At 41.1% G+C, this 16,980-nt stretch overlaps 1 long non-coding RNA gene across 1 annotated transcript in view; it reads left to right on the top strand.

Annotated features, from left to right (window-relative positions):
* Positions 1-1,461: 1,461 nt before the first annotated feature.
* LOC121013233 (uncharacterized) overlaps positions 1,462-16,980 on the top strand; it is a 163,400-nt gene continuing 147,881 nt past the window's right edge. Inside the window, exon 1 of the long non-coding RNA XR_005782588.1 lies at positions 1,462-1,567. This is a non-coding gene — a long non-coding RNA (uncharacterized LOC121013233). The remainder of the gene's footprint in view (positions 1,568-16,980) is intronic.

Here is a 16,980-nt window from a genome sequence, read left to right on the forward strand (position 1 = left end):
AACAAAAAAAAAGTGACCGGGATAAAGTGGGACCCCAACCCGATTTTTTTTTTTTTTTTTTTTTTTTTTTTTTTTTTTTTTAAACAATGGCTACAAATAGCATTGGTAAGATTCATTTAAAAACACTTGCCTGGTGAGAATTATTGTGGGTATCCTTAATGCCCCACAACTTGGACTTCAACGGTCCATTTGTTTGTGTGTGGGACCCAGAAAGTGTCCTGTGGGGAAAATGATGACCCCGGGCCTCTTTCCTGTGGAGTGAACCGCCTTCTGTTCAGGTACATTGTAGTTTATTCTACAAATCCTACTTAAACCCACTGGATGATGAAGGGGTGTGGCCCTGCCTGTACTTTGCAGTATGTAATTTACACTTTAGATAGTTGTCAGAGTAAAAACCCAAACTCTCTGCTGACTGATATTTATAAAAATCAAGAAATAATATTTATGGACATTTATGTGAAGCATGAGTGCTTAGTACATCACATGGAGATCCGTCATGAGTGATAGGCTCTGATCCCTCGCCATCACCTGCTTCCTCCTCCTTGTCATTATGATAATAATTATAACAAAGGTGGTACAGTCCCCTGTTGTCTAGAATTGTTCATGGATGAGGCAGATGATTGGATCGCTGCTCATGTGCACTGCAATATTTCAGTCTTCTGTAGACCTTCTTAGCTGAACAGGTGAGTGGGACAAGACAGTGGTTGAAAGCTTGGGCATCAGATACAGATGTTCTTGACTTGAATCCTGCTCTAACCCTGGCTCTTCCTCTTGCCACCTGTGTGACCACTGCCAAATAACCTGATCTCCCCAGGTCTCAGCTTCCTCATCTGTAATATAGGGGAAGATTGCCTCTGACAGAGTTGTGGCAACAATGAAATAATTGACCTGCAGCCTTTGGCACAGTGCCTGGCCCATCATGACTATGCAATATATATATTTAAAAGCTGCTTGAAACTTTGGGGCGTTTGGGTGGCTCAGTCAGTTAAATGTCTGACTCTTGATCTCAGCTCAGGTCATGATCTCATGGTTTGTGGGACTGAGCCCCGAGTCAGGCTCTGTGCTGACATCAACAGCCTGATTGGGATTCTCTCCCCTGTCTGCCCCCTCTCTCTGCCCCTCCCTTGCTCATGCTTGCTCTCAAAAAAGAAAACAACTACTTAAAACTTTTGACATAATTATTAACTGCACATCGGAGAACTGTTGTTGGCATTCACAGGGGTAACGTTATGACAGAGTTCCTTTGTGATACCGTGGTAGGGATTTGCCAAGATGTTCATTCATTGGTTTATTGGACAAGTATTTGTTGATATTATTGCCAGGCACAATTCTTATTGCTGGTGGTGGAGCAATGAACAAAGCACAAAAAAGTAAATTATTTAGTACATTAGAAGGGGAGGGTGCTATGGAAACAGAATAAGAATGTGGGGGAAGGTGGTGCATTTAAGAATGTGGTCATAGTGGGCCTCACTGGGAAGGTGTCTCTTGAGTGAACCCTTGAAGGAAGTAGGGGTGAGGGGTACAGATGCTTAGGAGAAGAGCACCCCACTGAAGCCTTCGTGTGGGTGTGAGTTCCTGGTGTGCTCTGGGAATGGCCAGGAGAACAATGTGGCTGGAGAGCAAGGGGGTAGCAGGGGGTAATGAGGCTGGGGTTGGGGCGTCGTTTACTTAGGCTTGTTGGCCTCTGGAGGGACTTTGGCTTTTGCCCTGAATATGATGAGAGCCACTGGGGGGTGTGGGCGAGGAATATGTCATTCAACTGTGTCTCACTGGTTTCTTCCTCCCCCCCCTCCTCTTTTAAAAAATTTTTTAAATAAATAAATTAATTAATTTTTAAATGTTTATTTTTAGGAGAGAGAGGGAGCAGGGGAGGGGCAAAGAGAGAGAGGGTGGGGAACAGAGGATCCGAAGCAGGTGCTGTGCTGACAGCAGACAGTCTGATGGGGGCCTCGAACTCATGAACCACTAGGTCATAACGTGAGCTGAAGTCCAAAGCTTAACTGACTGAGACACTCAGGTGCCCCTTAAGATTTTATTTGTAAATAATCTCTACATCCAACGTGGGGCTCAAACTTACAACATCAAGAGCCACGCACTCTACTGACCAAGCTAGCCAGGCGTCCTCTTTTCTTTTCTTCTTTCTTTCTGTCTCCTTCCTTTCCTCCCTTCCTTCTTTCTTTCCTCCTTCCCTCTCTCCCTTCCTCCCTCCCTCCTCTCCTTCCTTCCTTCCTCTCTCCTTTTTTCTTTCTTCTCCTTCCTTCTCTCCTTCCTCTTCCTCTTCTTCTCTTCCTCCGCCTTCTGGTGTATGAACTGGGATTTTTTTCTTCAAATTGCAGTATTAGGTCAGCTATGTTCCTAAGTAGCTCATTGGTTTTCAGATGAGACTGTGAAAAATGTGACTTGTGTGACCTCCAAGACCGTATTCTTTGTGCTGACAGCCAGAAAGCTGGTCTACATCCACTTTCAGGTCAAAGCAAGGGCCCTTTTGGCAACAGAATATTAGGTTGATGAAAACTTACTTGCTTATCTGTACACCTTCCTCATGGCAGGGGGTGACTTCAGAGCACACACCATCAGCGGTTTTTACTGTCTTTGCACGGTCGTTTGGTTAGTAGCGGTTTCCTCAACTAGACCATAAGCTCCATGAAGGCAAGGGTCATGGTGCTGTTTTAAAAATCAGCATTGCATCTCCAGCAGCCACTATGAAGCCCTGTATACTTATAAATATTGGTTTGATGAGTGAATACATTGGATCAGTGTGATAATTTCTATTTTTCTTTGCTGCCATAATGCTAGAGCCATACATGAAACCTGTGTTCTCAGAGCCACGGGCAATTATATTATTGGATAAAATCTATCTGTTTAAGAATATGTTGCAAGACTGAATTTTGTGCCAACAAGATGTGGGCCATGGGGCTCAGCTTTTGTCATAATGTAGCAATTGTCTGAAATGTTTCCTCTCTGCCAGTTTGTTGGTAAGTCACACAAGAAGATCTCAGGGGAATGGTAAGATTTGATACGAAAACCCATTTGTGTGTGTGTGTATGTATGTAAATGAAAGGATTCAGGAGACTCAGTTACGGGTTTTTTTTTTTTTTTAACTTAAATGATTCTTGAAAACATTTTTTTCTTAATGTTGATTTGTTTTTGAGTGAGAGAGAGCAAGCGAGCAAGTGAGCATGCTTAGGGAAAGGGCAGAGAGAAAGAGGGAGACACAGAATCCGGAGTAGGCTCCAGGCTCCCAGCTGTCAGCACAGAGCCCGATGCGGGGCTCGAATTCATGAACGGTGGGATCATGACCTGAGCTTCATGAAGTCAGATGCTTAACTGACGAGCCACCCAGGGGCCTCAACTTTTACGTATTCATATACGTAGAAATACAAATCTATATAAAAATTTCTGCCTCTATGGATCTTACACAACTATAAAACCAAATAAACACATCACTTAATGCAAACATAACTATGAAGCTGATATAATTCAAAGGAACCACATCAGCGAACCTACATCGTGCCTCCCCATAAATACTGCCCTGCACCCTCTTCCTGTGTTTCCCTTGGCAGATTTGCACACCACTCCCTAAGACGATGCAGTTCTCCTAACATTCTTCTTACTCAGAATATGGCAAGATATATATCTCTTCTGCCATCTGCAATGCAATTCACCCTTTACCTTGACTGGGTTAAAAATGCTTCATTTATCTGTTAAAGTGGTATCACTCAATGACTATGTAATTGATGAGCCTGACGGCAGGGTGAAGTCCCCTTGTGTCCTTGGACATAAAGCAGACACTCCAATTGAGAAAGTGCTTACATTAATTTTTTTTGCATTACAACTGAAATGAAAACAGTTAATAATTTACTAATTTGTGTAGAAAAAAAATGAAGGGTGACCAATTATAGATCAGAAGACTATGGCTTAAAAACTTTAGACTAAATAGTTACTTACTGCCTATTCATTCAGACCCAAATAATCAATTTGGTACTTTTTCTTTCTGTGTGTGTGTGTGTGTGTGTGTGTGTGTGTGTGTGTGTGTGTGTATTGGTGGGGAAGGTTGGGGGGTTGTGTATTTGTGTGTGTGGGAGACAGAGAGAGAGAGAGAGAAGGAGGGTGGGAGGGAGGGAGAGAAGTTATTATGTAAGTGTAATTGTTTATTTTAAGCTAGTCCTTAAATTTTGATGGGTACATAATTTCTTATGGGGATGTCTGAGGACAATTAAGCAGTGTGCTTGCCTCTGGTTATTTTCAAGATTCTTAGCATTAAGTTGGAATTCTTAAGATGAAAGATACTGTATGGTTCTAGTAAATAAATACAAGAATTTGAGAATGCATGTCTTGGGCAAATGCCAAGACTATTGCTTTTTATTTTCCACTTAAGTAAAATATTTTAAAATTGCGTTTGGAGATGGTGTTCACCATTGTGTTATGTTTTAGACTATTCATTAGTTTATCTAAACCTTACTGGTGTTTATTTGGATGATAATAAATGGCTTAATTATCTGTGTTTAGTTTTTTGTAATTGTCATGAGGCTGACTTCAGTTAAGATGTCAAGTTACTTTTTTTCTTTATACAAATGTTTTCTGGGGTGTTTTGTAAATTCTTCAGAAGTCCAGTCTACTCTTTACTACTGCCGAAGAATGTATGTGCCTTAAATGTGAGTTTTTGAACTCTAACATCTGTGAACATTTGAAACACATTTGTTTCAAAACCAAATTGTGACATTAATGTGGAATCATTGGCTTGAAAATGTAGGAGAGCTTCAGGGTTTTGGTGACCATATTAACAAAAAGTGTAGGGACCAGATTCAATTCCCAGTTTTACTTTCTAGTTCTATCAGAGAAGCAATTCCAGTGGTTTGCAAATAAATACATTAGCTCTTAATTAGTGAAATATACGAATGTTAAGATTCAGTGTTAAAATTTAATTTTGACTTCGATAAAGAACAAAGCTGTATTACAGTTAGACCATGGAATAAAAATGTTAATATGTAAAATTCCATTTCATAGTCTAAATCCGTGACTATTTGGAGACACCCATTGTCATTTGATTATTTTCAGTTTGCCATCAGATGTTTGGCATTAGCCCTATGCTGGCCATAGCATAGCAGAGTTAATAGACATATTTACTCATACAGAATGTTGGCCATTGTGATAGCTTCAGTGTCATGTTTGCTTACCACAACTTTTGCTCATTATTTTTATTGGGATCCTAATGGTTATTAGGATGGCATTTATTTTTTTATTTTTTTTTAACGTTTTTATTTATTTTTGAGACAGAGAGAGACAGAACATGAACAGGGGAGGGGCAGAGAGAGAGGGAGACACAGAATCTGAAACAGGCTCCAGGCTCTGAGCTGTCAGCGCAGAGCCCCGATGCGGGGCTTGAACTCATGAACCGCGAGATCATGACCTGAGCCGAAGTCGGACGCTTAACTGACTGAGCCACCCAGGTGCCCCTAGGATGGCATTTAAAACCCCATCCTAAAACTTTACACAAAAGCATTTACATTTTAATGCCAGATACCATTAAAGTAATTTTGGTAAAGTATCATTATTCATGACATAAAACACTAATTTTTTTCTCTAGTTAAGATTATGTTAAGTAATCTATATTTGTGTGTTGCACACAACTCTTGCGGTTATGACGTATTTATTGTATCTGTCGCTATTTGATTCACTGACACATTGTAGAGTGTGCAAATACAAAAATTCATTTTAGAAGTTTCTTTTTTTTTAAGATTTCATTTTTTTTAAGTTTATTTATTTTGAGAGAGAGAGTAGGTTAAGGAAAGAGAGAGAGAGAGAGACAACTCCATGCAGGTTCCACACTATCAGTGCAGAGCCTGATGCAGGGATAAAACTCAAAAACTGTGAGATTGTGACCTGAGCTGAAATCAAGAGTCAGATGCTTAACCGACTGAGCCACGTAGGTGGCCCTCATGCTAGAAGTTCCAATTGGCATTTTATGTTTTTCAAGGTGTTTAGATAGATGTGTAGACAAACACGCACACTCAGTTGAACGTCTGGTGACAAGTGTGCGGAACCATAAGTCTGATTGTTGGTCCAAGTTGAGGGTGGATCCAATAGGATGTTTTAGTTGCAGAGAAAAAAGAATCCCGACTCATACTGGCTAACTGATGAGAACATTGGGTGACTCATGTAACAGAAGTCTGAAGATACGGTGGATTTCAGGGCTGGTTGATCCAGTGGCTCATGTGGTCTTCAAAGATCCAGGTTTTTTTTTTTTTTTATTGCTTATTTATTTTGAGAGGGAGAGTGTGTGAGTAGGGGAGGGGCAGAGAGCAAGGGAGAGAGAGAAATCCAAGCAGGCTCCACACTGTCAGCGCAAAGCCCGACACGGGGCTCCATCTCACGAACTGTGAGATCACGACCTGAGCCAAGATCAAGAGTCAGATGCTTAACTGACTGAGCCATGCAGGTACCCCAAGGGTCTAGATATTTTCTGTCTACTCTGACATCGCAGTATCACCTTCACGTAAAGGCTCATTTTCTGAGTAGCTGTGGTTTGGTCACAGCTCAGTTGAGTGTTCGTGCCTGTCTATTCACATCCAGCAGGAGGGAGGTCTGGTGTCCTGTGTTCTCTGACGTGGGCCACAATGGATGGGGAGGGAAGAGAGAAAGGTAGGTGAGATATGAATGCTATTCCTTAGCAATAGGTACAGACCTGATCCAATAGCCAGGCTTTCTCTTCAAAGGGTGAGTTAAGGATTGAGCAGAGATAGTTGAAACCTACTATCTCACGGGGCTGGGGTCAGAGCCAGGAATACAGTCATTGCAAATTGGCGAGCCTGTGTGCTGGGAGAGGAGTTTTGTCTCTAAAGGTGCTGGGCATAGGAAGTTTTATATCTCAGTTTCAGAATCCCGAGGATACCAAGAATAAGTGAGGAAACCGACTTAACGTGGAGCAGATGGGCTATCTCGCCAGAGCCCTTTTGATGTTGTTGCCTTTCTCTGGAGCGGGGTTTGGAGTGGGGCTTCGGGTCCTGATGGGGTTCGTGTGGCTTCAGCTGTGGACATTAGGGAGCGGGCCACAGCATGACACCATGCAGGAAATATGTGCTATATTCTGGCCCCAATATTCTGATGGAATTAAGAGGCAAAGAAGAAATCCAGTGAATAGGAGAGACCGAATCAAATATAACATGCAGCAAGATGTTAAAATGAAACTTTAAAAACCTCAGTTTCAGCAGGGGCTCCCAAAGCCAAAACAGAGCCCAGGTGCCCCATGTTTTGAAACGAGGGGCGCTTTGTGTGTGAGACTTGCAAAGGGAATGGCCCCAGGTGAGTTGTGTGTTAGTGAACCACACGCCTCCAGCCTAGAATGGAATCGAGGTGCAAGAGGTGAGGAAAAGGAGGGTTTTTCTGCAGCGAGCTGTCACAGCGCTGGGGTGTTTCTCCTTCTCTGCTGGGAAGGGTGGGGTGGTGCCTTCTAACTGAAGCCACGTAACAGAGGGGGTGTGCTGGTTTCCTGGGAGGCTGTAACACAATACCACAAAGGGTGTGGCTTAAAGCGATGGATGTTCATGGTCTCACAGCTCTGAAGCCTTCAAGTCTGAAATCAAGGCGTTGTTCGGGCCAGGCTCCCTCTGCAGCCTCTAAGGAAGGATGCTTTTCTGTCTCCTCCAGCTTCTGGTGGTGCCTGACAATCCCTGGCACTCCTTGTCTTGTGGCAGCGTTATGCCAGTCTCTGCCCCGTCATCACATCTCCTCCCTGTGTGTGTCCGTCTTTTCTTAGAAGGACACCAGTCAGACGGGTTTCGGAGCCCACTCTACTACAGCAGGACCTTGTGTTAACTTCTGCAATTACATCCGCAAAGACGCTATTTCCAGGTAGGGTCACATTCCCAGATCTCTGGGGTTAGGTCTCTGACTTCCTAAGTGATTTTTTAAAATGCACATACATTAAGTCTCAATTTTTGTGCTGTACGGTCTTTTGGGCTTTGACAAACGCACAGTGTCATGTAGAATAGTTTCACCACCCTAAAACCCCCCTGTGCTCCACCTTTTCATCCCCACTCCTCCGCCTGAACCCTTGATAACCACTAATCTCTTATTTATTTATTTATTTATTTATTATTTTAAAATGTTTGTTTATTTTGAGATAGAGAGACACACACACACACACATACAAATTATGAGCATGGGAGGGGCAGAGAGAGGGAGACACAGAATCCAAAGCAGGCTCCAGGCTCTGAGCTGTCAGCATGGAGCTTGAAATGGGGATCAAACCCACAGACTGTGAGATCATGACCTGAGCTGAAGCTGGATGCTTAACTGACTGAGCCCTCCAGGTGCCCCATGGTAACCACTAATCCTTTAAACGTGTCTACATATTTGCCTTTTCCAGAATGTTGTATAAATGGAATCATATGGTATGTAGCCTTTCCAGAATGTTTTCTTTCAGTTTTCAATATGCATTTAAATTTCCTTTATGTCTTTCTGTGGCTTGATAGCTCATTTCTTTTCACTGCTGAGTAATATTTTATTGTATGGATGTGCCAAAGTTTGTCTATCCATTTGCCTATTGAAGCACATCTTGGTTGCACAAAACTTCTATAATGTTCATTTGTAGGCTCTTATCTGGATACACGTTTTCAAATCAGCTGGGTAAATACCTAGGAGCGTAACTGTTGGATCCATCGGTAAGACTGTTTACCTTGTCAGAAACTGTCAGATTGTCTTCCAAAGTCAATGCACCATTTTGCCCGCCCACCGACGTGAATGAGAGTTTCTATTGCTCCACATCCTCACTAGCACTTGGTGGTGTCCGTGTGTTGGATTGTGACCATTTCCCCCCCAAATTTTATTTAAATTCTCTTTACTTAACATATAGTGTCATATTGGTTTCAGTAGCAGAATTTGTCACTTACATATAACAACCAGTGCACAACCCAACAGGTGCCCTCCTTAATCCTCATCATCCATTTAGCCCATGCACTGTCCACTTCCCCTCCTGCAAGCCTCAGTTTGTTCTCTATAGTTAAGAGTCTCTTATATTTTGCTTCCATCTCTTTTTTTCCCCTTCCCCTATATTCATCTGTTTTGTTTCTTAAATTCCACATATGAGTGAAATCCTATGGTATTTGTCTTTCTCTGATTGACTTATTTCGCTTAACATAATACCTTCCAGCTCCATCCATGTCTTTGCAAATGGCAAGATTTTATTTTTTTTTTTTTTTTTTGTATTTTATTTTTTTTTAATTTTATTTTTTTAAATTTATATAAGAAATTTATTGTCAAATTGGTTTCCATAAGGATTTCATTCTTTTTGATGGCTGATTGATTCTGGTATATATACACACCACATCTTCCTTATCCATTCATTCATTGATGGAAACTTGGCTATTGCGGATAGTGCTGCCATAAATATTGGGGTGCATGTGCCTCTTTGAATCAGTATTTTTGTATCCTTTGAGTAAATGCCTAGTGGTGCAATGACTGGCTCATATGGTAGTTCCATTTTTAGCTTTTTGAGGAGACCACACTGTTTCCCAGGGTGGCTGCTCCAGTTTTCATTCCCACCAACATTGTAAGATAGTTTTCCTTTCTCCACATCCTCGCCAACATCTGTTGTTTCTTGTGTTGTTAATTTTAGCCATTCTGACAGGTGTGAGGTGGTATCTCACTGTAGTTTTGATTTGTATTTACCTGATGATGAGTGGTGTTGAGCATCTTTTTGTGTGTCTGTTGGCCATCTGGATGTCTTCTTTGGAAAAATGTTTATTCATGTCTTCTGCCTATTTCTTCACTGGATTATTTGTTTTTTGGGTGTTGAGTTTGGTGAGTTCTTTACAGATTTTGGATGTTAACTCTCTTTCAGATATGTTATTTGCAAATATCTTCTATTCCATAGGCTGCCTTTTAGTTTTGTTGACTGTTTCCTTTACTGTGTAGAAGCTTTTTATCTTGATGAAATCCCAACGGTTCATTTTTGCTTTTGTTTCCTTTGCCTCTGGAGATGTGTCTAATAAGAAGTTGCTATGGCTGAGGTCAAAGAGGTTGCTGCCTGTGTTCTCCTCTAAGATTGTGATGGTTTCCTGTCTCAAGTTTCGGTCTTTCACCCATTTTGAATTTATTTTTGTGTATCATGTAAGAAAGTGGTCCCGTTTCATTCTTCTGAATGTTGCTGTCCAGTTTTCCCAATGCTATTTGTTGAAGAGACTGTCTTTTTTCCATTGGCTATTCTTTCTTGCTTTGTCAAAGATGAGTTGACCATATAGCTGTGGATCTATTTCTGAATTTTCTATTCTGTTCCATTGATCTATGTGTCTGTTTTTGTCCCAGTACTATACTGTCTTGAAGACTACAGCTTTATGATATAACTTGAAGTTCGGAATTGTGATGCCTCCCATTTTGTTTTTCTTTTTCAGCATTGCTTTAGCTACTCGTGATCTTTTGTGATTCCGTACACATTTTAGGATTGTTAATTCTAGCTCTGTGAAAAATCCTGGGGTGTTGTTTTGATAGGGATTGCTTTAAATGTGTAGATTGCTTTGGGTAGTATCGACATTTTAACAAGATTTGTTCTTCCAATCTATGAGCATGGAATGTTTTTCCATTTCTCCGTGTCATCTTCATTTTCTTTCATAAGTATTTTATAGATTTTAGGGCACAGATCTTTTACCTCTTTGGTTAGGTTTACTCCTAGGTATCCTATGGTTTTTCGGTGCAGTTGTTAATGGGATCAATTCCTTGATTTCTCTTTCTGCTGCTTCATTATTGGTGTATAGAAATGCAACAGATATCTTTACATTGATTTGGTATCCTGTGACTTTGCTGAATTCATGTATCAGTTCTAGGAATTTTTGGTGGAGACTTTCAGGTTTTCTATACAGAGTATCATGTCATCTGCAAATAGTGAAAGTTTGACTTCTTCCTTGCTGATTTGGATGCCTTTTATTTCTTGTTGTTGTCTGATTCCTGAGGCTAGGACTTGCAATACTACATTAAATAACAATGGTGAGAATGGACATCCCTGTCTTGTTCCTGACTGTAGAGTAAAAGCTCTCAGTTTTCCCCCATTGAGGGTATTAGCTGTGGGTCTCTTGTAGATGGCCTTTATGATGTTGAAATATGTTCCCTCTATCCTTACTTTGTGGAGGGTTTTTATCAAGAATGGATGCTGTATTTTGTCAAAGGCTTTTTCTGCATCTATTGAGAGGATTATATGGTTCTTACCCTTTCTTTTATTAATGTGGTGCATCAGAGGGTGCCTGGGTGGCTCAGTCATTTAAGTGTCTGACTCTTGATGTTGGCTCAGGTTGTGACCTCATAATCATGAAATCAAGCCCTTGCTTGTGATTCTCTCTCTTTCTCTGCCCCTCCCCTGCCTGAAGGTGCTCTCTCTCTCTCAAAATAAATAAACAAACATTTATTAATATGGTGTATCATATTGATTGACTTGCAAATATTTAATCACTCCTGCAGCCCCAGAATAAATCCCACTTAATTGTGGTGAATAATTCTTTTAATACACTGTTGGCTTTGATTTGCTAGTACCTTGTTGAGAATTTTTGTGTGTGTTTTCATCACGTATGTTGGCCTGTGATTCTCCTTTTTAGTGAGGTCTTTGGTTTTGGTATTGAGGTAATACTGGCCTCATGGAATGAATTTAGAAGTCATCCTTCAATTTCTATTTTTTGGAATACTTTGAGAAGAATAGATACTAACTCTTCTTTAATTAATTAATTAATTAATTAATTATGATACTAACTCTTCTTTAAATGTCTGGTAGGGGTGCCTGGGTCAGTTAAGTGTCCAACTTTGGCTCAGATCATGATTTCAGTTTGTGGGTTCGAGCCCCGTGTTGGGCTCTAGCTCAGAGCCTAGAGCCTGCTTCAGATTCTGTGTTCCCTCTCTCTCTGCCCCTCCCCTGCTCATGCTCTGTCTCTCTCTCTCAAAAACAAACATTAAAAACCATCTATAAAAAATAAATAAATGTCTGCTAGAATTCCCCTGGGAAGTCATCTGGCCCTGGACTTTTATTTATTGAGAGACTTTTGATTACCTGATACAATTTCTTTGCCAGATATGGGTCTGTTCAAATTTTCTGTTTCTTCCTGTTTCAGTTTTGGTAGTTTGTATGTGTTGAGGAATTTATCCATATCTTCCAGTTTGCCCAGTTTGTTGGTGTATAATGTTTCATAATATTCTCTTATAATTGTTCGTATTTTTGCGGTGTTATCTAATTTCCAATTTTTTTCTTGTGGTTGACTTCAAGTTTCATAGTGTTGTGGTCTGAAAATATGCACCATATGAGCTCAGTCTTTTTGTACTGGTTGAGGCCTAATTTGTGTCCCAGTATGTGACTAATATGGAGAATGTTCTGTGTGCACTCAAAAAGAATGTGTATTCTGCTCCTTTAGGATGAAATGTTCCTTGTTGATTTTCTGCCTAGATGATCTGTCCATTGTTGTAAGTGGGGTGTTAAAGTTCCCTACTATTAATTGTACTATTATTGATGAGTTTCTTTATGTTTGTTTCTAACTGATTTATATATTTAGGTGCTTTTAAGTTGAGGGTATAAAAATTTAAAATTGTTAGGTCTTCTCGTTGTATAGACTCCTTATGATATAGTGTCTCTCTTCATCGCTTGTTATAGTCTTTGTTTTAAAATTTAGTTTGTCTAATTTAAGTATGGCTACTCTGGCTTTCTTTTGACATCCATTACCATGATAGATAGAGTCCCCTCACTTTCCATTTGCAGGTATCTTTAGGTCTAAAATGAGTCTTTTATTGGTATGATATAGAGGGGTCTTTTTTTTTTTTAATCCATTCTGATGCCCTATGTCTTTTTTTAAAAATTTATTTATTTTGACAGAAAGAGGGAGAGACAGACAGACAGACACTAGGGAAGGGGCAGAGGGAGAGAGAGGAAGAGAGAGGGAGAATCCCAAGCAGACTCTGTGCTGTTAGTGTGGAGCCTGATGTGGGGCTTGAACCCACATGCTATGAAATCATGATCTGAGCTGAAATCAAGAGTCTGATGCTCAATTGACTGAGCCACCCATGTGCCCCTGATACTGTATGTCTTTTGATTGGAGCATTTAGTCCATTTACATTCAGAGTGATTATTGAACGATATGAATTTAGTGCCATTGTGTTACCTGTAAAGTTGGTGTTTCTGATGATGTTCCCTGTTCCTTTCTAGTCTTTGTGGGAAAGAAATTTTAATATTTTTTGCAGGGCTGAACTTCTCTAGTTTTTGTTTGTCTGGGAGATTCTTTATCTCTCCTTCTATTCTGAATGATAGCCTTGCTGGATAAAGTATTCTTGGCTGCATACTTTTTGCATTCAGCACATTGAATATATCATGCCATCTCCTTCTGGGCCTGCCAAGTTCTTGTGGAGAGATCTGCAAACCTGATTTCTCTTCCCTTGTAGATTAAGGACATTTTTCCCCTTGCTTGTTTCAGGATTCTTTCCTTGTCTGTGTATTTTGTAAATTTTACTATGATATGTGTTGGTGTTGGCTGGCTTTTGTTGATTTTGTTGGGAGTTATGCCTCTTGGATTTTGATATTTGTTTCCTTCCCTAGATTAAGTTTTCAGCTATAATTTGCTCAAGTAAATCTTCTGCCCCCTTTGCTCTCTTTTGTTCTTCTGGGACTCCTATGATATGAATGTTTTTATGCTTTATGGAATTGCTGAGTTCCCTAAGTCTACATTTGTGTTGTAATACTTTTCTTTCCCTCTTCACTTCAGCTTCATTTTTTTCCCAATTTTATCTTCTATATCACTGATTTATTCCTCGACATTGTCCATCCTTGTTGTCATTATATCCAGTTGGTTTTGCATCTTGGTAATAGCATTTTTAAAAAAAATTTCAGCCTGACTAGTTTTTCATTCTTTTATCTCTGCAGTAAGGGATCCTCTAGTGTCTTCTATGGTTTTTCAAGCCCAGCTAGTATGCTTATGATTGCTGTTTTAAATTCTGGTTCAGGCATATTACTTTTATCTGTTTTGATTAAATCTCTTGCTGTGACCTTTTCTTATTCTTTCTTTTGGGGTAAATGACTCTGTCTTGTCATTTTGTCTAGGTCACTGTGTGTGTGTGTGTGTGTGTGTGTGTGTGTTAGGAAAGCCTGTTATCCTTTCTCTTCCTGAGAATATGGCTATATTAAGAAGAGGTCCTATACTGTCCAGGGCCTGGAGCTTCAGAAAGTGTTTCAGAGTGTGCAGCCTGCTGTGGTGTCTTGGCTGCTCTTTCCCTTAGGTCAGTCCTCTGCAGAGTTTCTCCTGGCCTGCAGTGGGGAGTGTTTGTATCTTGTCCAGTGTGTGGTGAGTTTTAACTAGGTGTATTTTGGTCTGTTTGTTAAAAGAGTCTAGATCTGGGGTGCCTGGGTGTCTTAGTCGGTTGAGCGTCTGACTTTGGCTCAGGTCATGATCTCACGGCTCGTGAGTTTGAGCCTCATGTCAGGCTCTGTGCTGACACTTCAGCTCCTGGAGCCTGCTTTGGATTCTGTGTCTCCTTCTCTTTCTGCCCCTCCTCCACTCGTGCTCTGTCTCTCTCTCCTTCAAAAATAAATAAACATTAAAAAAATAAAAAACAAAGAGGCTAGATCCCATTCCCCCTAGAGTTAAAGCTTTGCACCACTCTATGATCAGTAGACTTGGTGCTTGTGAGGCATTTGTGTTGGTCTTCTGAGGGAGGGCCTGCTGTGCTGATTCTCAGGCTGAGTTTCCCTAGTAAAGATGCACCTGCGGAGTGTAGAGGGGTGGGGCTTGGTGTAAGCAGCTCAAACCTCCACTGGGGGTGCTATGCTGCTCACTGAGGTCTGTGAGCACTGATGGGCAGGGGTCGCGAGCAGAAATGGTGTGGCCCTACTCTCTTGTCTCCTAAGCAGGGAGTTCACACTGGCTACTGTTTAGGAAACCCTCACAGAAGAGTGAACGATCTCCCCTCTTGTGTCCCCAGCTTCTGTCAGATCCCTGCCATCACTTGGTCTGTGTCCGAGCTGTATGCCGGACTACGCCGAGGCAGCGTAGTACTCCTGTGTTTTATCCCAGATGTGTGGCTGCGTTTCAAAACTCCAAATTGTAGGGACCTGGAATAGTGAGGACCCACACCGATCCTCTGGGGGAAGGTCTCCCCACGCTGTGGCCGGTGCCAGTTAGTCCCAGAAAAACCATCACACAGTCCCCGGGGAGTTTATGGTAAAGTGAGGCAAAAGGTCAGCACCAAGGTTTTCTGCCCTCAGCGGGAGTCTCTATTCCTATGCTAATGAACGGGGCAGCACGTTGACACTCACCAGCTCTTTTGTTCCCAGAGAGGCCATGCCACCTCTCCCAAATGCACTCCAAGAAGGGGGAACTGCTCTCCTAGTGTGACCCAGAGGATCCGCAAACCACTCTGTCTGCTCCCGGGCCCCTGTCCTCCTTTTCCACGGGATCACTGGTGTGGCCACCGGGCGCCACATGGTGGTGGCGCTTCTGAAACTTCAGACTTTGGGCTCCACTGCCTGTAAAACTTTGTGGTGATCACTTGCCCTCATTTTCCCGGTCAATGGTTTTGGGAGAAGTGTTTCTCTTGGGCAATCGCCTGCGAGCTGCTTTCTCTCTGTTCTCTCTCTCTGTCTCCCCTTTGTCTCCAAGATCAAAGGTCCCTCCCCTCTGCAGCATCCATGATCCTTTTCTTCCAGAATTGTGTCTCCACAGCTCCTATCTTCTACAATGTGGCTTCTTTTCTCCCTCTAGTTCTGCAGTTTGTCCTTTCAGCATCCAGACTGATTTCTTGGGGGTTGGGAATGGTTTGATATTTATCTAGCTGTATTTGAGGGATGATGCAAGGATAGGGTCCTCCCACTGCTCCACCATTTTAACTCTGGATTTTGATCATTTTAATTAGTGTGTGGTGGCATCTCATTATTGTACTGTTTTAATACCAGTGATCTTGAGCATCTTTTCATATCCCATCATTGCATCAGGAATGGAAAACATCAGTGCAGACAGAAGGAATTACCTCTGACCTGAATATGTCAATTTTTCTTTTACTAGAATATGCTCATCTGCAGTGTTCCACCTGTATATTTACTTCAGTGAAGTGTCTGTTCAGATCTTTTGTGTGTTTTTCAGTTGGATTTTTTTTTTTTCTTACTGTGAGTTTTAAAAGTTATTTGTAGGGGCGGCTGGATGGCTCAGTCATATGAGTGTTTGACTCTTGATTGTGGCTCAGGTCATGATCTCACAGTTTGTGGGATCGAGCCCCGTGTGAGGTTGTGGGCTGACAGCATGGAGCCTGGTTGGGATTCTCTCTCTCCCTCTCTCTCTCCTCTTCCCCCACTTGCACTCTCTCAAAGTAAATAAATAGTCTAAAAAAATTTTTTTTTAAAAAGTTCTTTATACATGTTTGGTTCAACTTCTTTATCAGATATGTGTTTTGCAAATATTTTCTCCCAGCCTGTGGCTTGTCTTCTCACTCTTTTAACATTGTCTTTCCTAGAGCAGACATTTTCAAATTTTAATGAGTCTGACTTATTAATTTTTATTTTATGGATGGTGCTTTTGGTATTATACCCAAAGAGTCATTGCCAAATCAAAGGTCACATACATTCCATTCTATATTTTCTTCTAGAAGTTTTGTAGTTTTGCATTTTACCTTTAGGTCTAGGGTCTATTCTGAGTTAATTTTTGTGAAGAATTTAAATTTAAATAATCATTTGTTTCATATATCCATTTTGTACCACAGTGTGACTCATTTGGGTTAATCTGTGATCTTTTCGTCCATTACTCAGATCACTCAAGACTTTATTGCGTGCATGTGTTTTGTTGTTACCAGTGTTCACTCTCAAGTGGTTGCCTTTTCCTTCTCGACTGACTTTGAACTATGTTCTTTCTCACTATCTTAGCTGGGGTGGATGTTCTTTCAGCATGGTTGCACTTCTTATATTAAAATCAATTCCCTTAGTCAATATCTCATTTGTTGGAACCCTATAGTGATAACTCCAGAATTGGAGAATGT

The sequence above is a fragment of the Herpailurus yagouaroundi genome, unplaced genomic scaffold (assembly GCF_014898765.1).
Source record: "Herpailurus yagouaroundi ecotype Mexico unplaced genomic scaffold, PumYag 198, whole genome shotgun sequence".
NCBI lineage: Eukaryota > Metazoa > Chordata > Mammalia > Carnivora > Felidae > Herpailurus > Herpailurus yagouaroundi.